We start from the raw sequence: 26,696 nt of genomic DNA, 5'->3' as shown, positions 1-26,696 counted from the left end.
TCAAGCCACCCAACCACAGTCAGCAAATGGACTCGCACGAGCTAGCACCCCTTCACCACCTTTGTGTTTATTTAACCACCTTGCTCTCAGGATAATTTAAGATGACTTTTAAAAATTGCATGCAATATAATGAAAGCAAAACAGTAGGTATATACGAAAAAAAATTAAGGGAACAAAAACAGAAGATGAAGATGCTAAGGGTAAAATTTAAGTTTTGCGGGTTGTGAAGGTCTGTACACTGGCTCAAGACTGCTTCATATTTGAATATAAACAGAAAGCAGGGAGACATGGTCAGGTATATGATCTAGAGCATCCATAGAATAAAAGCAGGTGTTTAGGGGAAAAACAATTATTTCTGGAACGAAGACCCACCAAAAATGTCTTCCATTGATCCTCATAAAGAAAGCAGCCTTCTTACCATAGATATGACAAGGAACTCCATAAATTTTTCTCTTAAAACATTTCTGTGTAGGCTGATGACTTCTTAAGAAATCTGAGTTTATTAAAAATCATTTCTGGAGACCAAAAGCTCATGGTTCAGATCCACAGCCTGTGTGGTTCAAGGAGAGATTTTAAGAACTGGGAGAATACATAGACTGTGAAAACTTCAGACCATCTTCATCAAGTTTTATTTCTCTAAACCAAGCATTTGTAAGCATCGTAAGCACGATGAGTTTACAGATCCTTTCCTTCTAACCAGCACTTGTGATGCTAGTTAAACGTCACTCTATTTGCTTTAACTTGAGCCACGTCAGGAGTAGGGTCAAGGTCCCTGGTGGAAAGTGCAGGGAAGCGACCACACCTCATCCTTGTCTTCCTTTGTCTTCTCTTACAGGGAAGACGTACAATGTCAAATTCTCTCCTTTGCCCCCTTTACCGTCCATTCAAGGTCTAGTTGGGCCGTTCTCAGAACAACTTTCTCATGCAGTACTGCTTTTAGACAAGTAGAGGTCTTGATCCTCTCTTTTGCCCCAGATCCCACATCTTCTCTTTGAGGTGTTCTCCAGTCCCTCTTGGGGCTTCCCTGGTGGCTCAGACGGTAAAGAATCCACCTGCAATGTGGGACACCCAGGTTCAACCCCTGAGTTGGGAAGATCCCCTGGCAGAGAGCGTGGCAACCCACTCCAGCATGCTTGCCTGGAGAATCCCCATGGACAGAGGAGACTGGCGGGCTACAGTCCATGGCATCACAAAGAGTCAGACACGACTAAGCAACTATGCACAAGGTCAGTCCCTCTGCCCACGCTATCTTCTTCTCACGCCTCCAGACATATGGGTTGATCAGCTATCCTTAGGGGTTCCAGAATTCACGTCTCTGGAGCTGTCCTGGAGTTCTGGCCAGGTCCAGGTTGGGAAGGACATCAGTGCTGGCTAGCAGGGTATGTTTTTCGTGGGACTGGGCTTCCGGAACGGTGCTGTCATGCTGATTCAGGGTGACTCACTCACATCACACACAGGGAGAGTTCAGGGCTGTGGGCTATTAGGCATCACCACTGACCATTACGTTGGGGCTGTGTCAGTAGGCTGAGCATCACCTTTCTCCTGCTCCTTTCACCTCACCCCACCTACCTCACCAAAAAAAAGTGCCAGAGGACCCACACACAGCGGGATGTCACTGCTCACATAGCAAGGCAGTTTATTTGTCCAGTTTCTTCCAACTCCTACCTAGTGATCTGAAGAGAAACAATGTTTCCCCTCTTTTTGTCTTCACTTTATTCCATTTGTCAGCAAAAGCTCAAAATCCATGTCTGATCATCTTAAACAGTGTAGCTAATAATGCTTTGGGGCTTCCTTTGTGGCTCAGTGGTAAAGAATCTGCCTGCCAATGGAGGAGACTCATTTAGATTCCTGGGTCGGGAAAATCCCCTGGAGAAGGAAATGGCAACCCACTCCAGTATTCTTACCTGGGAAATCCCATGAACGGAGGAGGCTGGCAGGCTACAGTTCGTGGGACCACAGAGAGTCAAACACTACTCAGCAACTAAACAGCAACAACAATAATGCCTTACAGAAAGAAGCTGCTGCTGCTAAGTCACTTCAGTCGTGTCCGACTCTGTGTGACCCCGTGGACCGCAGCCCACCAGGCTCCACTGTCCCTGGGATTCTCCAGGCAAGAACACTGGAGTGGGTTGCCATTTCCTTCTCCAATGATGAAAGTGAAAAGTGAAAGCGAAGCCACTCAGTCGTGTCCGATTCGCAGTGACCCCAGGGACCTCAGCACCAGGCTCCTCTGTCCATGGGATTTTCCAGGCAAGAGTACTGGAGTGGGGTGCCATTGCCTTCTCCGTACAGAAAGAAGAGAAAGTCAAATTAACCACACTCAAAAACCAGGACCATCATCAACACCCCAACACCCCAAACCCTTACCACCTATAATTCTCACAGAGTCTACCTATACTTCTAATAAAATTGTTCACCCTTACCACCAACATTCATGAAAATTAAAAATGAATTCTTATTTGGTTTTATAGTTCTTCTATTTAAAAGTGCGGAGGGTGAAAAAGTAGTGTTTCATACTTGCATTAATTCCATATGGGCAGGATTTCAAATATATATGAAGTTAAACAAGTTTCAAGGATTAACTAAACCACATAGCCATATATAATATTGTTTTTATAAGAAAATGTACTCCCAGTTCCCATAACCACTATATAATTGAACTTCTGGTATAGAAAGTCGGGTACTTCCTATTCAGTGTCACCTACATGTACGAAACGCATGAATCAGGATCACTGACCACCACTAGCAATGAATCATGCCTGAGCATATGAAGAAGGGCAGATTATTTCAGAAATGATCACTTCTGGAAGTGATGAATTGTTCCAGAAATTTATTTGAGATATCAGTGTGACAAAAACCATTGCAACAAAAATCCCTTGACAGTGTGCACACATGTCCACACATCCACACAGGTATACACATACACCCCCATGAAGGGTTGGGTCAGGCGTGAAGACACTGCCAGTGACCACGGCTTCAGGTTTGTTGCATTAAGACTTGTACTTGGGAGCTTGGGCTTGCACTGTCTCTCTAGGCAAATGACCCAGACATTGAGACGAGTTGTATTCTTTTCTTTGCAGGCTCTTGGGAATATTTAAACCTCTTACCAAAAAAATGTTGCTCATACTTTTGCTCATGAAAATGTAGACTGTATGAAATTAAATTACTATTGATGGATTTAGGATAAAATGGAGGGTGAAAGAGCAGTGAATTAAAAGGCAGGCATCCTCAGTTCCAGACCAACCCTTCTACTGACCGGGTGACCTTGGGGAAGTTATCTCACACGTATGAACCTCAAGCTGCTACGCTGTGACAGGGCAGGGTCAGACCAGAGTCACATCGAAGAGTCCTTCCATGCTGAATGTCCGTGACGTCCCCTCTTTGACCAGCCGCAGTTCGCTTCAGACTGTCATCCAGCCCACACAGGTCCTGGAGCACCAGTGCGGAAGCTGGGGACCTCTGAGAGGTCCCAGGTAAGAACTGAATCCACTGTACTCAGACGAACGTCTGCACACTCTCGCCTCCCCCCTCTCTCTCCAGACATTTGGTGGCCTCCTGTGTACACAAACTCACGGAACTTCGTGCTGCAGAGTATAAACAGAGCGCTGTGCATACCCTGAAACTATGAGGGAACAGCTGATGGTATCATAACAAAAGGCAGAAAACTCGGCAAGCGGCTCCAAACCACACAGCAAATTCACGGCGTGATGCTCACCCACCGTGGGAGGGGCTGGGGGTGTTCTCACCTGCCAGCACTGACCCCTGCAGGCCCAGAGACAGCAAGTGGGGCCAGGGTAAGGAGGAATCCTTCCTCTGGCTTCCTCCAACCTCCTGGAGCCACGGGCGCTGGGCAGACCCTGGGAATGTTCACCGGCTGCAGTCTTGGCTGCACAACAGTCAAAAAAGCCCCTCCTAAATCCTGATGTTTCTAGCCCAGAAATGCAGCCTCTGGGATTAAAGGGGAAGAGAGGAGAGCTGAGTGAGGTGCCGTGCATGGCAGTGATCCTCCGGAGGGTTGAGTTACATTGTTATCATGCTAACAAGTTATGGATGCCTTTCTGCCAAATGCATCTAGAGGCTAAACCAGGGTAGCTAAGAGCCCAGAACTAGGCCTGCATTGTGGGCTGAATGAATGGTTCTGCCACTGGATTGGAAGACCTAAGAAGGCTGGGGTTTTGTCTGTCTTGCCCACTGTTGTGGGTCTGACTTCGCATCTAGGAAGTCTTCAATAAGCATTTGTTGTGCGCCTGTCAATGAACCAAAAGGTAGGTAGCCTTTGAATGAGAGGAAGCTTATTTTAAACGGACAGTGAATGGAGGGATCAAGCCAGAGGAAAGGCGACCACAGTCAAAATGTGGAAAGGGGGGTCACTCTGCAGGACAGGACAGTGCTCTAGCCTTTCCAGAACCATGAACATGTACCCAGAAATCCCGTGAGCCACCCTAGGCTACTGTTTGCCTCCCAAGCTTTTGGTGCTGTTTTTTTTTTAATTATTTATTTGGCTGCTCCAGGTCTTGGTTGTGGCATGTAGTATCTTTCCAGCTTCATTATGGCGTGAGAGATCTTTAGTTGGGGCATGTGAGTCTGCTTCCCTGACCCCAGGATCGAACCCAGGCCCCCTGCATTGGGAGCTCAGAGTCTTAGCCCCTGGACCACCAGGGAAGTCCTGACTCCCAAGCTTTAAGTACATTACATATGGAGGGGAGGCTATTAGCTCTGGGGGTATGACATGGAGAAATTTGCTGTTTGTCTCAAGAGGCCCACTGGGCCATCCATGGGATAATGCTGACCAGGACAAAGCCCTCATTCCTGCTGATCCACGGTGGTGGGAGATAGCAGTAAGAGCAGAGGAGAAAGGAGGCCAAGATAGCCTCTTTTTTTTCCCCGACTCCAAGCCTGCTTCCCACCCCCACTGTCTTGAGATGGTCCTCCCCAGGGTCAACAGGCAGCAAAGTCCCTCCAGCTTTGACTTGGCTAGCTAGCTCTTTCCTCTTTGTTTTGTTGCTAATTTCTGAAAAGAAGGTTCTGGGAGCTGTGATTGCCCTGTACCCCCAAAGACTTTCACACTAAAGGAGGCATGAAGGTGCTGGCATCAGGTGCTGCCATTAACAGCAGCCAGGGTGGAAGCCCCAGACACCCGGCCTTGGGAATTTCACAGCCTGTGAGGTCTGGTTGACCTGTCCTGAGGGCTCCTGGCACCCAGGTCCTGGTAGAAGAACAGGCGGGGTGGTGTAGGGGCACGGAGCTACTTCTTTATCTGCTGACATTGGTTCTAGGGCCCAGTGTGGGCAAACCCATAGGCTTTTGAGGATTCTATGAGATAACGCATGGGCAGAAGTAGGCACAGTGCCAGGGAAACAGGCATGCATTCCACAAATATTTATTCATAGTGTCTCTGTGCCAAGTACTGTTCTAGGCACTAGGGAGACAACTCTGAACAAATCAATCCTGTTCCTCTGGAGCTTCCATTCCACTGATCGTTAGTCGCTCAGTCCTGTCCAATTCTCTGTGACCCCATGGACTGCATCCCACCAGGCTCCTCTGTCCATGGAATTCTCCAGGCAAGAACACTGGAGCGGGAAGCCATTCCTTTCTCCAAGGGATCTTCCTGACCCAGGGATCGAACCCGGGTCTCCTGCATTGTAGGTAGATTCTTTATCGTCTGAGCCACTAGGGAAGCTCACCCCATAGAGGGAGGCAGCTGATAGTTAACAGTATATCATGTGCTACAAAAAAAAACAAAGTAGGGTGAGCGGGTGGGAGGCTTCCATCCAGACTGGAGTGCCCCCGGGTAAGGAGGCCACAGAACAAGAGCTTCCAGCACTCCCAGAGGTGAGGGGGCTGAGGCTGGAACAGTATGTTCACTGCCTCAGGGCTGTGCCTTAATGCAGAGAAGGAGGTGGTTGGGAGGGGGGCAGGAGGGAGGCTATCATTAACCATCCTTCTACCTTAAAGAGAGTTTGATGTTGTTTGAATGAACTTTCCAGAAGCCTCTCCCTCACCTTCTGCAGAGGAGTCATTGTCCTGAAGCGCTGTCTGTTAAAAACTATCTCCAGCGCTTCCGACCAGCATCAAGTCCCCTTCAAGTTGGAGGAGGGGACGACTGGTGTTCCTGCCCCAACAGCCAGGGTCACCCAGATGCTGCCTCAGTTTCCCCAGGAGGATAAGCCTTTGGAAGTCTTAAAAACCAAACCATTCAGATCAAGGTCTTGGTCTGGCACTTACTGCCATGTGTCCCTGAGTGGGAAAGTTTCGCAGCCTCCATGAGCCTCGGTTTCCTCCTCTGCCACAGGGAAATTAGTCATGGCACCTACCTTGCAGTAGCCATGAGGCTGATAAAATGTGACAATCTGGGAAAGCACTTAGCACAGAGCCTGGTACACACAGTCGCCTCAGAAATGTTTGCTACAGATCCCAGACTGCATCCCTTATCTCAGTGTGTAGCAGACTCTTGACCTTTTCACCTCTCTGGTGCCGAGGTGACTGCACTCCTACTCAAGGACCTAAGAACCAAAGACAATTGATGGTATATTCCTGTACTAGAGGAACAGGAACTGGGGAGCCTAACAGACACCGTCAGCCTTCTGAAAGCACCGACTCTGGGGAAACACCTGCTGTGTCTGCCACCTAGCTTCTGTTCATGCTGTTTTCAAGAATGGTACCTTGATTTCCCCTGGAGAACCTGCTCCCCAGCTCTCAGTGTCAGCATCTCAGAGGGAGGCCTCTCCTGGCTCCAGGGTGGAGCACAGGATCTGGGTTTTTAACCCATCCGCACGCTCCATTCTCTTCACCACGGCCACTGGACCAGGAGCACATGGGGCCCCATATAAACCAATGAGCATGAGACCTGGACTTGTGGAGCGGGGAGTGGTTCTCCCTTTCCTGCTGAACTGGACCTCAGAAGATGTCAGTTAGAGCCCCTACAGGTTTCTTCCTCCTTAAAATTAGCATGCCTCTACTACTATGTACATTTGAAATATAATTTAAATGTAAATGTGGCATTTATGCACCAATTCCATCAGCGATTGGTTGAGGACTGCTCTGAGGGGATATTAATTCCCTGGAGCTCTGGCCTGTCTTGAAAGTGGACAAGTGGTTTCTGGTGGTCAGAGAAAACTTCAGGTAAAGAGATGCAGGGGTTAACAATTGGAAATTGAGCCAGCATCCACTGAAATGGGAAAGGACCGAGGAGATAAGGACGAGGAACCCACAGCATCTGCTGTAGGTGACCATCCTTCCATGTGGTTGGGGTGGAGGGGAATTTGCCCTCTCATGCCATGGCCTAGATCTGGTCAGTGAGAGATCCCAGCTTCCTTTGATCAAGTTTATAGTTCTAGTAGGGATGGGGAGGGATTGCTCATGACCTGGGCAGAGCCAGTCAACAAACCTCATCCCTGAGAATTCTGCTAGAAATATTGGGCAAGAGATTTCTAAACTGAGATGATGTAAGCCTGGGGTTGCCAGGGACCACCCAAAGGAGAAAGCCTGCTGGAGAATGAAAGCAATACAGACGAAGCCAGAGCTACGAAATAGAGTCCTGATGAGGTCGTCTAAATATTCGGATCTAGCCATGTCTCAAACTCATGTCCTTGGACTTTTTAATTAGATGGAACAATACATTCCCTTTTATCTTAAGCTACCTCGAGTTGTATTTCTATCACTTAAAACTAAAATAGTCCTGACTAATGCATGGGGTAATCAAGATTCTCTAAAACATGGCCCAATTCAAGTATCTATTGGTACTTCCTGCAATTCTTCTGCTCACGTCCTGCACTGCCTCCAGACTTGTAACTGACTGGATCTTTTGAATTTTTTAACTTTTTGGCCACACCATGAGGCATGCAGGATCTTAGTTCCCCGGTCAGGGATCAAACCCAAGCCCCCTGTAGCGGAAGCTCAGAATCGTAACCACTGGAGAGTCAAGGAAATCCCTAGATTCCCTTCATATACATATACCCCATCCCCTCTGAGCATCACTCACCTCACTCCCATCCTCCAGGATTGCCTATTTAAACCCTACCCACTGTTCCAGGACCAGCTCCACTCCCATCTCCTCCAAAAAGCTGTACTGACCAGCCCAAACTACAGCTCTGCCTCATTCAGGTGGTGGTTTTCATAACGTGGTTATTTCCGTAACGATGGTGCGAGTACGTTTTCCTGGCTCCCCATCAAGACCAGAAGCCTTGTGTGTAACTGTGTCTTTCACAATGCCCAGAATGGACTAGTACTGCAGTATGCAAAACAACACCCAGGTTGACTCAAATCTCTTTTTGAAAGTGTCTTAAAACTAAATAAATGATGATGACAGTTTGGGTTGGTCGTATGAAGAGCCCAGAAGGCAAGTACTTCTTACTTCTCTGTTTTGCCTGAGACCAACAGACCAGAATGCTGCCGAAGAAGGCCCACCAGGGAATCTGTCCCTTCACCCACACAGCAAGGCACGACCATTTCCTGAGCACCCCAAGTGACAGCTCACAGACCCCAGTTAGCAGATATCTGCCTTTCCTGACTTCTCAAAAGGCTTTGCATGATAGAGCCACATTTAAGGATATTCATGTTGAGTGTGTGTGTGTGTGTGTGTGTGTGTGTGCAGACATTTCTCACCTTCCTGGGTATAGATATTTGGCTTAGATTTTGTCACTTAGATGCACCTGCAAGAGACTTTGGTTTGGAAATCAGCTGAGGACACAGGAGGAGTGCAGATGTATATTTTGGAGGCCCACATGGTGGCAGGTTTCTGGGAGTGGAGGCGCATGGCCACGCCCTGCCTGCAGCAGAGACAAGCCTGGCTGGCAGTGGCAGCTTCTCTCTGCAAACCCAACCCTGTAAACTGCAATCCAGGAGCGTTCCCAGAGGCTCAGCTGAGAACCTGCTCCTCCAGCCCTTCTGACGATTCCACCGGCTTCCCGCTGTCCCCAGATAAACTCCTTCCTGCTTAGACCAGCTAGAGTGAACTCTGTGTTCTGCAACTGTGCACTCTGATGGGTGTGGCCCAGTGACTTTCCCAGTTTCCAGGCAATAATCGAAGTTACGTGACCTCTCCTGGCTGATGGCCAGCCCCAATTCTTCTAGAGGTCAAAAAGCCCTGGAACTGTTGGGATTATCTACTATTCCGCTCTTGGAGGGAGGAGGCAGGTTGACCAGCAAGACCAGGTGGCCTTGGGGAAAAATGGCTTGGGTTCTGTATGTTTATCCTGGTCTGATTGGAGAGTCTCTCATTCACCCCAAAGGTGACTTTTAGTTGATTGGAAGCTTTCACTAAATAAAGGTAAAATCACTTTTGCCTCTCTCAAATATTTTTTATGGCACCAGAATCTCAAGATTTAAAAAAATAAAAGCAAAAACTCAAATCTTTCCCCCAGTGTGAGGCTGCCTCTGAATCTACAGACCAAGTTCCTCTAGCTCGGGTTCCTCTTGTTGGCTTCTGACTCAGCTCATTTTCCCCTTCTGGGGCCTCTGGAAGACCTTTTTCAGCTCCCTCACCCCTGTTCTTACACAGCTGCCTAAATCATAGTTTCCCCTGGAGTGCCTGGTGACTTCCCAATTAACTTGACCATGTGTCTGTGAGGTTTGGGGGTCTGGAGCTGAGGTTAGGGTTGGAGGCCAAGCTTCATAAATGCCTTTTCTCTTCTGCCTGATCCTGAATTTTAAGACAACCCTTTCCTCACTCTGTTCCCCACACTCCACTCCAGCCGGCTCCAGACCAGACCAAGAACTCCCCAGTGAGGAAGTTCGGCCTTCTGTCCAAACTTTATGGTCTCCTTGAAGGGTACCGCAGGGAACAAGAATGCTGGTTTATGGGGAGTCCCCAATTCTTCTACTGCAGAAACACAAGCACGCCGGCTTTATTTCCATGTGGTCACCACAGATCCTCCTCAGAAATTCTCCCCTGTTATCCTTCTAGTGTTCATTCATCAAACACTTATTTTATTCCCTAGAGAAATACTCAGGCCTGAAACTCTATAAGAGGATAGGTTCCGAATGGCTTGCCAGGGTCTGTCACAGAGAGGCTTTTGTGGACAAGTCCTGGCCAACAGCTTAAAGAGAAACGAGGTCCCAAGAGGCCCCTGACTGTCTGATCATGTGACCCTCTTGGCTTGGTGACAAGGACATCCTGTTCCTCTTGGAGTGATGGCTCTATTGGGGAAGTGACTGTGTCATATCTGGGACAGGAAAAAAGCTATTTCAAGTCTTGAAGTAATCACTCATTTGGTTTATGCAGCCTTTTCAGGAACTTCCTGGACAATGGAGAAAGCCCAAACTTGAGGGAGGGGAACTAGAAGCTGATATTCCCACAGCCCATGAGGACCACCCTAGAGGGAGAAGAGGGGCAGGAGACTGGCATGGCACTCCTCCACTGTGACACATTTCTTCACAGCCATGAAATGACGACAGGTGGGGATCAGTACACGTGACCCCCAAACCAAGATGCAGAGTTCTCTCTACACTTCCAGGTAGACAAGGAAGAATGGGAACATCCTTATCTTCACAGCATCCTTGTGTTCCAAAAGCACAGTGAGGGACTTCCCTGGTGATCCAGTGGTATAGAACCTGCCTGCCAATGCAGAGGACATGGGTTTGATCCCTCGTCCGGGGAGATTCCACATACCACAGGGCAACTAAGCCCGAGCACCACAACTACTGAGCCCACCCTCTAGAGCCTGTGCTCCGCAATAAGAGAAGCCACCACAGTGAGAAGCCCACACACCACAACTAGAAAGTGGCCTTTGTTCAGCAACGAAGACTCAGGGCAGCGGAAAATAAATTAGTCTATTTTTTTAAAGTACACTGAACAACAGGAATAGTACCTGAGGACTGTGAAGGTTCTTCTGTGGCTGGCAGGGCCTCCTATGTGCAATGAGAGAATTAAGGAGCCTTATTTGTATATTTTCTTCAGGAATTCTGGGAGTCAGACCCAAAACTTATTTCCTTATCAGTACGGTAATAAGAGTTACACTCAGAAAACTCAAGGATGCACACATAGTGACCAATCAGTGATTTGGCCACCACTCTTAAGCAAATAAGAGAAGGGGAAAGGGCCATATTCCCGAAGAGATCATCTCTGTTTTCCGCATAATGCATTACCTGGGCCTTCTTGGCACACTATAAGTGTTCGTATACTTATTGGATGGATGGTTTTATGTTCATGTGTAGAATTTTTATGTCATTTGATATTCTTATTTTCCTTGAGAGCAGACTCTGTGCAGCTGTCTGAGTATCAGAATGGTAAAGACTGAGTCTGGATTTTTATTTCTTAACAATGAATTAGTCAATCACATTAACTTTCTTTATTTGCCTAATAAATAAAAAGAAAAAGCAACGAAAGGCAGAAAGGTGATTTACTACAAGTCTGTAGAGCTCTGGGTTTACCTCCAGGAAGCCCTGGCCTTACCCAAGTGGTCTCCCCATTATCATGCAAAAATCAAAGAAAAATAACATTGTTCCCAGAAATTTCAGGGCAGCTGCTGTTTTGAACTTTAGATTGGAGATAGCAGATATTTGGCATGCTTGCTACTGCTTTGTATTCTGTGCCCATGACAGACATCACTAATCAATTATTATAATGCTATACCATGGACCTTCAGAGTCTTTCTTGCATTGCATTCCAGGCAGCCACTACCAATTCACACAGAGAAAGAAATCAACTTGTCAGCTTTGCTCTTGCCCGTGACAGGATATGATATTCTATTATCCCAAAGCAATCTGGAAATCTCACAAGGCTGTTTATAATGACAGTAAACACAGAAATTACAGAAGTACAGATATGAAAGGGACCATAGAGATCATCTGGCTTAATTCAAATACAAGATGAGCCTGGAGCATCTTTTTTATTTATTTGTTATTTTATTTTTTCTGCACTGGGTCTTTGTTGCTGCACACAGTCTGTCTCTAGTTGCTGTGCATGGGGCTTCTCAACGCTGTGGCTTCTCTTGTGAAGCCTGGGGTCTAGATCACACAGGCTTCAGCAGTTGCTGCTTGTGGGCTCTAGAAGGCAGGCTCAGTAGTTATGGCACACAGGCTTAGTTGCCCCCAGGCATGTGGGATCTTCCCGGACTAGGAATGGAACCTGTGTCCCCTGCAGTGGCAGGTGGATTCTTAACCACTGCACCACCAGGGAAGCCCCAGCCTGGAGCTTCTCATATTGCAAGTGGGGTCCCTGATGTCCAGAGAGGTTGAGCCACTTGCCCAAGGTCAGAGCATTAGTAAATGCCATTAAAGTTTCCTCATGTCTATACAGTGCATCAGAGATAACAAAGTACTTCTACCTGAAGCATCTCGTATGATCCTTCATTCATTCAATAAATACTTACTGAATTCTTATTGTGCTCCATGCAGTGTGCTGGAGAATAGGAAAACAGCAATCAGTAAAGAAAAAGGTTTGATTCCTTCCTTCCAGTTAGGTAGGGAGTCTTAAAAGAACCCCATGACCTGGTCAGGACAGACGCTATGCTCCTCAGCATTTTAATTAGAAGAGGGATGACGATTAAGAGAGGAGATGACACTAATAAAAGACGGTAGCTCTGGAACGTACAAGATCCCTCAAGTGGCCACTCTTGGATGCAGTCACTACCGTGTGACCGGTAGGGACCAAATTTCCAGACCCTCCAGTCATTTGTTAATCAACTCTCCCCCCATTTCAAGATGCACCGCGTATGAAGGAATCTTCCTGGATCTACTTCTCTGTTCAGGAAACAGTGGCAAATTCTCCCAACCCTGTTTAAATAATTTCACAGGGCTTCTTTCTGCAGACCTCTTCTCACAGAGTGGAGAGAAAAGCACAGACATGGGAATGTAGAGCCCTGACTCCTGTCCCCATTATGTCTCTCACCAGTGAGTTCATCTTGAACAAGTCACATCATCCCTCTAGGCCTCAGTTTCCCCATCTGGCAGGGATTTATTTAGAGCCAAGAAATCTCTAAGCTTCCTTTCCCCTGACACCCGATAGCTCTGCTAGACCAACGAAGAGACAAGCTGTTCAGTCATACTTCTCCTTCTACTAGACATGCCATGTTACAGCTATCTTTGCAGCCCAGGCCCATTCTGCAAAAGCAGCTCCACAGAAAGTATAGCAAAGCCTGAAGTACCAAGTTCTAATCATGAATCTGACTGATCACATGACCAGAAGAAACCAATGCAAACTCCACATGTCATGGCTTCTTCTTCCCTTATACAGCAGTAATGATGTAATCAAAGGTGAAGCCAGATGTGGAAACACTTTGAAAATATTAAGATGGGATCAAGAAGGGAAAAAAAGAGCTGACCTCAATAACTTTGGGAAATGATGTTTTGACTGGAGTCCATAAGGCTAAAGACAAAAGAAAAAAACAGTATAAAGATACAACATTCTAGTCAAAATTTTGTTTTTCATAGGGATATGGATTAGCAATTCTGAAACTACATGTATAATAGGGTTGATCAAATAAGCATATAATTTACAGACAATGTGAGCCAGGTTTCTTACTGTCAGAGAAAGAAGTGATGATGAAGAGAGAGGGGATGCTAGAATGAATCTTGCAGTGCTGGATCAGAGCTGGAGATATCAGTATGAACTCATTTTTACTTAAGTATACATGCAGATAGATACAGAAATAAATTCAGATATGTACACGTGCATAGGTAAATGTGTATGCATGTATATACGTAATATAGGTATGCATACTTATAGACACAAAAATAAATGAAGATATGTGCATATGCATGCGTAAGTGTATATATATGTATATATATTTCCTAACTCTGTCTACCAAGAAGGTATAGAAGCAAATGATACCCCTGTAGCAAAAAGCACACCAGGAGTTCAGAACTTGGTTTCTAAATACCATTCTAAATAAAAGTAACCATGGTGCTTCAGAGGAAGAACTGATTCTTGGGCTAGAGCAGGGAAAATACATAGTAAGCCTGAAGCATCATATCGTACCAGAAAGTAAAGAAAAGGGGAGAAAATGGGGAACATATGAAAGGACACAGGAGTCAAACTGGAAGTTCTCAATGACCAAAACTGCAATGGTTTGAGAAAGTATTGGGTTATCATTCAAAGAATAAAATAAATATCCATGAGTTCATGCCATGAATAAACAAGTTATGGAAAAGAGACAAATCTTCTTTATTGAAGAATTCCAAAATATACATGTGGATTCTCCCTCCTCAAGGGAATAGCGCTTCATTTCCTTCCCTTTGAATGTGGGCTGGACATGGTGATTCACTCCCATTAAGTAGAATCTAGAAAGGAAAAAAATAGTAACTTTACAGTGGAGAAAACTGGTAAAGTCACCTTATCCATATGATCAAAGTTAGCCTCACCACTGATTAATCATACTGGTGTCATGTACCTCCTGATATGGTGTGAAAAGCAAGGGCACTTCACCTCTGTGGTGTTCTAGAAAACCCACAACCCGGATCTAATCATGAGAAAACCTCAGACAAACCCAATTTGAGACACATTCAGTAGAACACCTGGAAGTGTCAAGGTCATGAAAAATAAAAGAACAACTGAGATATGTTCACAGACCAGAAGAGACTTGACAACTAAATGTAATATGGTATCTTGGAACAGAAGGAAAAAAAAGACACTAGTAGGAAAACTGGGAAAATCCAAAGATAATCTGTAGTTTAGTTAATGGCATTATACTAATGTTAATTTCTTAGTAAAGCAACACAGGGAAACGCTATCTGTAAGGAAGGATCATTACATCTGCATTTAGAGGTAAGGCTGGAATTCTAGACCACTAACCACCCACAGGGTGCACCTCACAGAGACCAGGGACCAGATTATGCCACGGTTTGAAAAAAAGGTTTCAAGGTTAAGAGAGAGCAGCTTGGGTGAGAGCTGAGAGCAATCAGGATGGAAGGTAGAAAGCTGTATGGGGCCTTCCCAGCCTTCACTCATGTCTCAGTGAGATGAACAGGCTTCCATAGGAAGTCACTTCTGTGCTACCACTTAGTTCTTACCTCTAGGCAAAGCCATTCTCTGGAAGCTGTTTCTCTGAAAGGGACCTGGTTTGTGATCAGAATCTATTGTCAGGGAGAAAAAGTTCCTTCTCCCACGCAAATGCCAGGCAAGAGACGGTGCCAAATGGTCACAGGACCCTCATTTTCTGCAACAGTGATTGCTTTGTGTACAGGGGGCAAGATGCCAGGGCAACTGCTGGGGAAACTACCGGCTGCATTGCAGGGCCCCAAGCTTCAGGGGAATTTCAGACTAAGATGGGTGGAAGAAAGAGAACTTCACCACGTGGTCCCCGCCATCTTCCGGGAGTCACTGATGGGGAAATAGTGAAGAGACACTGTTCACTCCTGTTCCACAAATGCAACGGCAACACTGGTGACAGCAGAGCAGAGACCTTCCAGAGGGGACAACATTTAAAATGAAGCATCCTCTAGAAAGAATAGCCAAGCTTTTCAAAGAGCGGGGTTAATTCCTTTAAGTGTTTAACTTTGGTCATTTGGGTTTGATGGAAACCTTTTCAAAGCTTGTTACTTGCTCCCCCACCTTATTAAACAGAGTTGGAGAACATAACCTTTCCTGGGTGGTTGCAGGTCATTATGGGGAACAGCAGTTATGCCAAGTGCTTTGACACAGAAGAGCATTCAGCGTTTGGGACATTTGCTGAATGGGTGGTGATCTCAGCAATGGCCCTGAAATTTCGCTTTCTTGAAAGAATCCCTGACATCAGCTTGTTTTTCCTTCAGAGAAGTGCAAGGCATGTTCCCTGTTCTTCACAAAGGCAAAACAGAGAGCTGGCCCCAGAAGCTCTGTGACCTTGGCCAAGTGATGTCATCTCTTAGTGGCTCAGATTCCTTATCTGTAAAATCAGGAATAATGTTATGAAATGAGATAATGCGTGTTCAGAACATACAAGAGATACATTAGAAAAATGCTTAGCAGAACAGCGTCCAGCACCCAAGAAGAACTCAGTGTGTTAATTATCACTACTGGCAGAGGAAGGCAAGTCCCTGGATTGGATTGATTCAGTCTACTGCCTTTTGCTACGTGTTCACCAGCATCACTCCTGGAAGCCACACTGTTGTTGACTTCATCTCCTGGGCCTCACGTGGCCACCAGCCGAGTTGTGCGGATTCTGATCCACGTAGCTCTCACCCAGCCTGTACCTTATCCAGTGAGAAAGGGCAGAAAGAGATTTCCCAGCGTCAGCCCCTTCAAGTACCAAGGCCTCTGGAAGTCCATCCCGGATGTACCAGAAGGAAGCACTCTGCAAAGTGCGCTCTGGGTGGTGTCTACTGCCGACTGGCCATTGAGGAATCCCTGTCTCTGTGCTCCTGGGGGGACTTCCACCGGGTTTGCAAGATGAGCACCTGGCTGAGACAGAATTGTAAAGCATCACCCTTTCCCCCAGGAAGCTCGAGGAAGGCACACTCTGGCCTCGAAATTCCTCTCTCTCCCAGTGGCATCACCCGCAGCGTCTCCAGCTGGGAGGAGGTCAGAGGAGACCGCACCCTCCGCAGCCTCGCCCAGGGCCACCCCCTGTCCCCGCGCCCTCACGGGTGGTGGGGATTTAGCCGGGGAGATTCAGGATACTCTAATGCGGACTCACCCAAACCCGAGGCTCTCTTGTTTACCCAGGTCACCCTCCCCACACCCCGCACACCTCCTGCCCTCCTAAAAGGGGCACTCAAGGTCAAAACCAAGGAGGTCGCTCTCCATTTTCTGCCCCGCGCGGGAACGGGCTTTCAACGCATCCCCCGCCCCTTGAACCCCGGGCCCACCAAGACTGGGGAGACTGCTGCCTCACGGCCCCCCTCCGAGGGGAGGATCAACCCCTTCATTTGTGCAGCCTTCTTTTTCCCTGCTTTGGCAGATACCATCCTGCAGACAGCACTTCCTCGGCTCTGCCAAGGCCCTGGTGCCAGGCCCCCACCCCACCCTACCCCCACACACCCCGGGCGCTGGTGGAGCCCCGCTGCCAAACACACTGGGCCTGCTTCCCTTGTAGAGACATTCATACCTGCCGGGAACCTCCCTCCACCGACAGAGTAACTCACTGAAAGGATGAGCAAGAGACCAGAGAGGTCTGGGGGAGTCCCTCCCGGAAGCCTGGAAGGGCAGAGGCAGCACCCCCACACCCGGCATGCTGTGGGTGTTCAGCCACTGTTTAGTTTTGCTCCCCCCTTCCTCTTTTTCTTGCTCAATGTCAGACCCTCTCTCTCCTCCCACCCCCTTATCTTGGTTTCCTCTCCATCCCTTCTTCTCCCAGTTTCTCTCCTTTGCACGGATGCCTCCTGCCTGCCAAGAACACTGGTAGGACTGAGGGGGCTCCCCTCCCCACCAGAGCTTCTCCTGGCCCCACAGGCTGCTAACCTCTGAAACCACCTCCTGCCGGTAACCCTGACGTTTCCCTAAATTCACTCTGACTCCTTCTCCCCAACGCACACCCACACCTCCAATTCCAGCTTGTCCGGTGTGCTCTGTCTGGTTGAAGGGATCAGATTTATCCCAACCAGAACATCCCAGATTGCTGCCTGAAGCACATTTGTGCATAGTCATAGGATTTTCCAGCTTTACCAAAACCTCTCCAAAGCTTGTTAAATGCTACCTAAAAGTTTTAATTTTGTTTTGCTTATAAGGTTTCATTTTATGATAATGATATTGCAGTTATATTTTTAAGTCTTTATCCGAGATATATTCATTTAAGTATTTACAGATGAAATGATGTGACTGTAGGGGAGTAATCAGATCAGAGGATAACCTTGGGTTGATGTTTCCTGGGATTAGGTAATGGGTATGTGAGGGTTCATCACATTCTCCACAGTCTTTCTCCATAGTAGAAAATTTACAGTACTCTAGTAATCAGAAAAGAGGGCTTCCCTGGTGGCTCAGTAAAGAATCTCTCTGCCAGTGTCGGAGACGTGGATTTGATCACTGGGTCAGAAAGATCCCCTGGAGAAGGAAATAGCAACCCACTTCAATATTCTTGCCTGGAGAATCCCATGAACAGAGGAGTCTGGCGGGCTATAGTCTATGGGGTTGCAAAGAGTCAGACACAACTTAGCAACTACACAACAACAATCAAAAGAGAGAGAAATGAGTTAATGAACAAAGATTGACAGAATGTTAATAATTACTGAAACTGGATGATAAATACATGTGAGTTCACTGCATTATTTTCTCTTCTTTTTTATATGTTTGAAAACTTCCATGATTAAAAAAAAGTTTCACGTATTTTAAAGATGTCATCTTATCCTGACAAACCTAGACAGCGTATTAGAAAGCAGACACATCACATTCAAAAGCTGACAAAGGTCCATATAGTCAAAGCCATGGTTTTTCCAGTAGTCGTGTACAGATATGAGGGTTGGACCATAAAGAAGGCTGAGCGCCAAAGAACTGACGCTTTCGAACTGTGGTGCTGGAGAAGATCCTTGAGAGTCCCCTGGACAGCAAGGAGATCAAATCAGTCAATCCTAAAGGAAATCAACCCTGAATAGTCATTGGAAAGACTGATGCTGAAGCTGAAGCTCTAATACTTTGGCCACCTGATGTGAAGAGCTGACCCACTGGAAAAAACCCTGATGCTGGGAAAGACTGAAGGCAGGAGAAGGGGACAGCAGAAGATGAGATGGTTGGATGGCATCACTGACTCCATGGACATGAGTTTGAGCAAACTCCAGGAGATAGTAAAGGACAGGGAAGCCTGGGGTGCTACAGTCCATTGGGTTGCAAAGAGTCAAACATGACTGAGCGACTGAACAACAACAATCTTATCCTGAACCCTTCAACCACATAAAGACTGTCTCCTACTTAGAGCGCACAGCTGAGATGCTGAGGACAGGTGTTTCCTCAAGGCCTCTGATGCAGCTGCCGCCTCTCCTCTCAGAAGGGCACACTGGAGTGCTCCAAAACCGAGACTTGCTGGGCAAGGCTGCATTTACATCTCCATGCCTTTGCACCTTCTCTTCCTTCCACATGGACTGCCCTTCCCTGACTCTCCTACCTCTCGCTCAGTCTTGCCCTCTGCTGTCAAGCTTTTGCCGATTCTCCAGGCTTTGTGCCACCACAGAACCTTATAATTCTTCAGTGTTATACCATTCACTTGCAATTCTAACATTACTTTTTATGTCTAGCCCCCACCCCACACTAGACTTTTAGCTACTCAAGAGCAGGGATTTTTTTTTTTTAATTCAACTTTCCATAGTCGTGACTTCGAATACCATCTCTATCTTCATGACTCTCCTGTTAACACCACCAACCAGACTCTCCTAAGCACTGGAGCCATAGATCCAGATCCGAATTCCTCTGAACTTCTCCCCTTTGATGTTCTACAGACCCCTAAAATCCAGAGACTCCCAAACTGAACGCATTGTCTTTCCCTAAATGTACTCCCCTGCCCTTCCGAGCAGGTGAGCAGGATCACTCTCCATCCAGTTGCTCAACCCACACACCTGAGCTTCACCCTTTACGCCCTCTCCTGCCTCCCACCTGTTGATTCCACATCCTACATCATTCTTGAGAATGCACCCACCTCTCTCATCTTCACAGCCCCCTTCTTGTTGAAGCACCATCATCTCTTACCTGATCAACTGCAAAACCTTCTTAACTGTTCCCCAATCTTGCCCTCTCCTTCTCAGTCTCTATAAGAAAGCCTGATCTTTCTAAGATGATCTTTGTGGAATGCCACTATGATCCTTAATGAAATTCTTCCATGTCTCCATAAAGTCCAAATTCCTCAATATTAAAATGGACTACAAGGCCCTTTGTGGCTGGCCTCAGCTTATTTCACTGTTTACAATTTCTTTCCACAACCCTGCCCACCAATCCCCAAGACACACATGCACACGCACACATGCACGCACACACACAAGATAAGTTCCAGCTATTTGGAAAGACTAGCTTTTCCCAATGTGCTGTCTTCACTGTCTGTATGGCACAGTGTCACCCACCAAATATTACATATGCTTGCCTATATTCCTTGTCCTGTAGCAGTTAAATGAAGCAATGTGACTAGTTCTGGCCAATGAGATATGAGCAGAAGTCATGTGGATACTCCTAGGCTAAAGCACTTGGATCTCCAACGTACTCCCTCCCTCTGCCTTCCTTGTCCTCTCCTTCGTCCTGCCCCTTCCCCTCCTTTTCTCTCTCTTTCTTCTTCCTCAGCCATATGTTGAAATGGTGGAGTCTTGAGACGGAAGCATCCTGGATCCCTCAGTCATCCCATGAAAGCAGTTGCCCTGATCTCACATCAGGCTTCTCTTGAGTGAGAAGTTTTCTTGTGTCAAGCCACTTAGAGGTTGAAGGGTTTTGTTTCATTTGTGGAAGCATAACCTGGATTATCTTCTGCCATTCTTTTGTACTAGGTCCCTCCTGTGCCTGCAATGATTTTCCCTCCCGCCTCTCTACACACACCTCCACACCTGGCTGACTCCTATTTTCCTATCAGGCTTAGCTTGGCTGTCACTTTCTTCTGAATCCCTAAGTCCAGGTCTGGGATTCTTACTGAGAACTTTCTTAGCACCCTGTGAAATCCCTCTTAGCATTTTGTACTGTATATTAGACTGGCCATTCGTCTGCCTCTTATTCTCCACTAGGCCTACAAAGCTAGCGTGCGTGTCTGTCTTGTTCATAGCTTTGTCCTCAGCACCTAACAGAGGGCCTGCACGTAGGGTTTTAGCAAATATTTGCCCAATGAATAAACCTTGTATTCACGAAATCTAGGGCTTCCCTGGTGGCTCAGATGGTAAAGAATCCACCTGCAATGAGGGACACCTGGGTTCAATCCCTGAGTTGGAAGATCCCTTGGAGGAGGGAATGGCAACCCACTCCAGTATTCTTGCCTGAAGAATCTCCATGGGCAGAGGAACCTGGTGGGCTACAGTCCATGGGGTTGCACAGAGTCAGACACGACTGAGTAACTAAGCACACAGCATAGCCCCTAGATCAATACATGTTTGTTCAATGAATGAATGACTTTACAATCCCTAAAATCAGACAAGCAAAGAAAAAAAAAGGTTTGGGTTTTACAAAGGAGCCCAATATTCCTAAACAGCCTTGAATTATGGAACTACATTCACAAGCAGTTTTAGATACACAAATTAGCATATCAACCCCCTCAGCTCTGCCCTGACTCCAAATGTCAAATATTTCACTTTAGTTAGTCTTTAGTGCCTCTTCTGGGGCTTCCCAGGTGGCTCAGTGGCAAAGAATTCACTTGTCAATGCAGGAGACGTGGGTTCTATCGCTGGGTTGGGAAGATCCCCTAGAGAAGGAAACAGCAACCCACTCCAGTAATCTTGCCAGGAAAATCCCACGGACAGAGGAGCCTGGTGGGCTACAGTCCATAGGGTTGCAAAGAGTCAGACATGAGCATGCCATGTCTGACTGACATGGCTGAGCATGCCAGCACAAGGCACAATTCCCTCTTGTAGTGGTAAGCTATCAGAAATAATTCAGGGTTTGGGAGAGTGAGTAGTTCCCCATTGTAATGACTTACACTCAGTTGGGGAAACAAAATACAAATCTACAGTTAAGTCCTTACTCTCCTCCTCCCTCACTTCTTATGTTTGTTTAACTTTTTCTCCCCGTAACCTACTGGGACCACAGAAGGACCTGCTCTAGTCATTAAAGCAGCAGTTATGTAAATAGGGGACACATCTTATGCTCTGGTGCCATTTAAGGCCACAGCTGTCCTGCAAAGCCACAGGCACTGCTGTTGAGTCAGGTGGCTGGGAGGCCCAGGGAGCAGGGCTGAGTAGCCCGTCTCCTGAGCTGTCAGATGCCTGCGGTGACACTCAGGCCCTTCAGTTTCTCCATTTGTCATTTTCAGCAGAGCCAAGAGCTCAGGTCACAGGGGACTCGGGCAGGCTGCTGCAATTTTCCCCAAGGGTTGTAGCTCAATCTGGGAGAAACCTTGAGAAATCAACAGGGAAAGAGCCATCAATCAGATGCAGTTCAAGGCAGCAAAGATTTATTGAGCCTGCACATATATGAGTCCCTGGAAGGAATACTAAAGAAGTCTGTGTCCCAGATGGTGCCTTCAAAGGTCTGAGCCTCGTGAAACGAGCCAGAGTTAAGTGCCGGAGGAAAAAAAAAACAAGACGACAATGCAAGGCAGCATCTAATTAAGGCTTTACAAGGATCAAAAGGCCAAGTGATGGGGCCAGGAGACAGCAAGGACCTCACCGTAGTGCTTGATGTTGGGCGTCTGCTCCGGATCAGCTGTTACATACATCAGTGTACATTAGCTCTACTAAACCCCATGAGGTAGGCTCAGGGAGGAAAAGTAACTTGCCCAGGATGACAGAGCTGGTGACAGGCAGAACCAGGGCAGAACACCCCAAAGCCTGTGTTCTTGTCCACCTCATATATCCAGGCTCACAAAGGGTACTATTTATTATGATCAAGACCCTGAGCTAAAACCTTCACACGTATTGTTATCTGCCCCCACATTGTCTTGAAGAGGGAGGTACTGACACTTGGAAAAACTGAGGCCCAGAGAAGTTAATGAGCCACAAGGAAGGAGGGAACCTGGGAGGCCCCTAATTGCAAGACAATTCAAATTTATTCAAATTCTGGTGTCCTGTGCTTTCTATTCTCCCTGGCCATTGATTTTTATTTAAACCACAAAAATTTTAGAGCTGCAAATGTGCTATTTTAGGAGTTGGGCATACTGAGACATTACCTTTTTCTGAAAGACAAACTGATAAATGGTCTCACTGCTACAGCCCATGAGTCCTTCCTAGAAAGTGAACCTGGCCTTGGGTCAACAGTCAGGGAGACACTCACCACCATCCAATATCACAATTTCTGTCAGCCCCACCCTGGCTGATCTTGCCCTGAAATGTCACAAGTGAGCCTTGTAAAGCAAGCTTCATGTTATGTGCCTTTGATTTCTTGATGTCTTTCCAACTGCCATCAACATCTGTCAATCATAGCAAACATTCCTCTCTGTGAGTCACAGCACTAACCCTTCTCCCCACACAAATCCCATTTTGTAGACCAGGCAACTGAGGGTCAAGGAGGTGAAGTTCCTTGCTCCAAGGCATACAACCAACTCAGTTGCAGAGCCAGACTCCCTGCCTCCAAGACCAGAACATGTTTTCATCTCTTTCTCAGTAAAAATTCTCACCTAACGAGGCAGTAAGGCATTGCTTAAATCATTGTTGAAAACACTTTAAACCAGCGAGTGTGTATTTTGTTCCTACCAAAAATACAAGACTCGGTGTTTGTCCAACTCATTGACTACATTTTTAACAAGCGACAACCTCTCTGGGCCTCTCTGGGTTTCCCATCTCTAAAACATGGGTCAGGCCCTGCCTCATAGGATCATTATTAGGACCAAATAGGATAAGGCTTACAAAACACCTAACATCTTTCCTGGCATATTGTAAGCACTCACTAAGTGATGCTTATTAGCCTTGGTGATATTTATTGCCTACTACCTGCCAGGACTTATGCAGTGTATTATAAAATAGGATGTAAAATAAGACCCAATATGTACATGTGGAAAACACAAATATGGTCATACATATATATGATTGGGAATACAAAGAAAAAAATTCTGGAATGGCATAAACCAAAATATTAACAAGTGATTAGGAGAGGTTTTCATTTCATTCTGTGTCTTTGCACATTTCCCAAAGTTTTCTGTAAGTCAACGGATTACTTTTGTAATCCAAACAAAGAAAATTGGGAGAAATCCATTGGAAGCACAATTCATTCTGAAATGGGAGGAATACTTTATTTCAAGAAAGCAATAAAAGCTTAAAACCTTGTAAAAGGTACACTAGCTTAATTGCCCCAGGAGGGAAGAAGTAGCTATTTCTCAGCAAAGCTGAGCAAACCCTGCTGACTTCACCGGCAGTGGCTGTCACCCCTGCTTCTCGAACAAGGACCTCAGGATTAGAAAGACCTCAGAGGCCAGCACACATCTGGTGGTCACCTGAGGGGGGCAGATGGCTGCTTTTCAAATCTCATTTTTAGCTGTTCTGAGGCCAAACCCAGCCCTCCTGCAGCCCAGTCACTCTTCTCCATGATATACACATCCTTCCCAGCTAGAGACTGATGCAGGTGCAGGGAGTGCTTCCCCCAGCCCACCCAAGCTAGGAAGGCAGATCCAGTGGCCAAGCAGGGACCCACCGGGGCCCCTTAAGGAGCGGCTTCCATAGATGGAAGCAGTCGGGTCTGGGAAGGTTGGGGAGGGGAGAGGAAGTGGAAGTAGAAGAGCGGCACGTGGGAGATTCCCAAGACTTTCTTACCCAACTCCCACCCCAGACTCAGGGGGTGGGGAGCGGGGCAATGAGGAACTGCATCTTGCAGATGGAGGGGTCTCAGGCAAGCTGAGAGCCTTGCTCGAACCTCACAGCTAGTAGAGGAAAGCTACCACGCGCTGCGTGTGCTCTGTCTCGGGCAGCATCAAAGCAAATGTTGAAGGAGTGGCAGGCCGGAGAGCTGAGCTCACGCAGCGCTGCTTCTCACCTTGGGACGTGTGGTGCCAGTTCCTTCCGACAACAGGGCCTTTATTCTTTCAGGCTGTAAGTCAATCGACAGGCCTTCCTCAAGCGATGACTGTGCATCCACTTACACTGTCCTGGGTCCTGAGTTTCGAGCTAGGAACAGAACAGAAAGAGTGCTGCACTCATCGCATTTACAATTCAGGGGGAAAAGGCAGAAAATACCAAGTGTGTGAACCCGGGAGGGGCGGGGGTGGGGAGAAAAGCAAGGCAAGGAAGACAGGCTCGCTGGTCCGGTCAAGGTGCACCTCTGAGTCCAGGGTGCCCTGGAGAAGGGAGAGTTACTCTGCACGAGGGGTGGAGGGAGATTGGGGGTTCCCAAGGAATCCAGGTAGGGAGGTGGGGGGAGAGAAAGGAAGGGGCAAGCTGAGTGCTGGGGACCTGCCCTAGAATACTCGCCTCCCTCAAGTTTCAGGGAAAGCCATATGGCATAGAGACAAAACATTGAAGAGCTTAGTTTCTTATGGAAAAATAAATGAAGAGGCCGAGATTCGTATTGGGGTTAAAGCACACATGGGCTCAGAAGTGAGAGAGAGTGAGGTACCCTGAGAACTAAAAATGGTTCATTCCCCCAGAGCCCAAAGCCTGAGGTGGGAAGGGGGAGGAAGGAGGCCCCTGCGGGCAGGAGGGCAGCGGGGCCCCTGCCTCATACAGTTCAAGGCCATGTGCTTCACTCCCAGGTACAGTCCCAGCCTCTTTACCTCTTTTCTGTGATTACTCCGGGTGTGAGCTCAGTGACCTGGACCTTGCAGAGTCCCACCTCAGAGTTGGGTTGATGTCCCTGCCACCCAGCCTTCCCCAGGCCCCAGAGACCCGAGGACACCTGGCTCTCTGCTAGCAATGCCCTTTCATGGGCATCAGGGGCCCCGGAGGCAGGACAGCAAGGATTTTCCCCCAGCGGCCACCTGCCCTCCCCTTGGACTTGAAGTTCACCCTGTGGTGACGTGGCCAGCTCTGGGCAGTGACTAACCTGGGTTTGAGGCGAGTCTTTCCATAATGGGCAGTGAATCCTTGGCAAAAGCCCACTCCCTCTGCAGGGGGTTTTCCTCCCCATCTGTGGTTGGCTCATCCTGCAGTCATGGATTTTGTGCCTTCCTCTTCCCCATTTTCTAAAGCCCCTTGAAATCCTGTTCCTGTGGGGAATGGAGGGTAGCTCTTGCCAGCCAGAACCCAACTCTTCATCACTCCAATCTTCCGCCCTTGAGCTCCCTCAGGCCTCCTGCCTTCCAGGGGCTGTAGCACCCAGGCCTGTCACTGCTACTCTCCCCATCTCTCTGGAGCCCTTCACCTGGTCGGCTGGGGGACAGACAGGAAACAATTACAATGCAATATGACATACACCCTAATGGGGATCAGCCCAGGGCCCTGCGGACTTAAAAAATATTCTCAACCTAATTGAAAGTGAAGAGTTACGTTTTGTTCAGCAGAAATGTTTAGGACTTAAGCCCAGAAGACAGCATCTGAAGTAACCCTGAAAAAAAACTGCCCCAAGGAGACACGGGGAGGGGAGCCAAATTATATAGAAGTTTTGCAACAAAGGGCAGGGAGTCTGAACATCAAAAGATTATCATTAAGGAAAACCAGATATCCCAAGTTAAGGAATTTAGTGCTTTACTACATGTAGGAAGGTACAAGAGTCTGGGCTCACTGATACCATTCCTTTCATATGCACCTCAGCTATCTGGGGCCAGTACCCTGTGTTTTTACATCCTGAGCTTCCTCTCCTCAGGGCTCACCATAGGGAGTGATTGTGATCTGATGGCTGCTAGATAGCAGATGACCATTATATCTACTGCTGTGGGCAAGAATTTCTTAGAAGAAATGGAGTAGCCCTCATGGTCAACAAAAGAGTCTGAAATGCAGTACTTGGGTGCAATCTCAAAAAAGACAATAATCTCAGTTCATTTTCAAGACAAACCATTCAACATCACAGTAATCCAAGTCTATGCCCCAACCACTAATGCCGAAGAAGCTGAAGTTGAACAGTTCTATGAAGACCTACAACACCTTCTAGAACTAACAACAAAAAAGATGTCCTTTTCATCATAGGAAATTGGAATGCAAAAGTATGAAGTCAAGAGATACCTGGAGTAACAGGCAAGTTTGGCCCTGGAGTGAGAAATGAAGCAGGGCAAAGGTTAACAGAGTTTTGTCAAGGGAACACATTGGTCATCGGAAACACCCTTTTCCAGCAACCCAAAAGATGACTCTACACATGGACATCCCCAGATGGT

General features: G+C 47.2%; 1 long non-coding RNA gene across 2 annotated transcripts; it reads right to left on the bottom strand.

The window, feature by feature from the left end:
• Positions 1-13,930: 13,930 nt before the first annotated feature.
• Positions 13,931-26,004, bottom strand: LOC112448568 (uncharacterized). Of its 2 annotated transcripts, XR_009496246.1 has the most exons (4): positions 24,428-26,004; positions 16,167-16,318; positions 15,491-15,803; positions 13,931-14,220 (listed from the first exon to the last, which is right to left on the bottom strand). It is a non-coding gene; the product is annotated as an uncharacterized lncRNA (long non-coding RNA). The 2 variants fall into 2 exon arrangements; XR_009496245.1 differs by having other exon boundaries at positions 13,931-15,803.
• Positions 26,005-26,696: the final 692 nt, after the last annotated feature.

This window comes from Bos taurus, chromosome 10, assembly GCF_002263795.3.
Source record: "Bos taurus isolate L1 Dominette 01449 registration number 42190680 breed Hereford chromosome 10, ARS-UCD2.0, whole genome shotgun sequence".
Taxonomy (NCBI): Eukaryota; Metazoa; Chordata; class Mammalia; order Artiodactyla; family Bovidae; genus Bos; species Bos taurus.
Note: the sequence above shows the minus strand (reverse complement) of the source record. Positions and strands in the feature narration are given on the sequence as shown.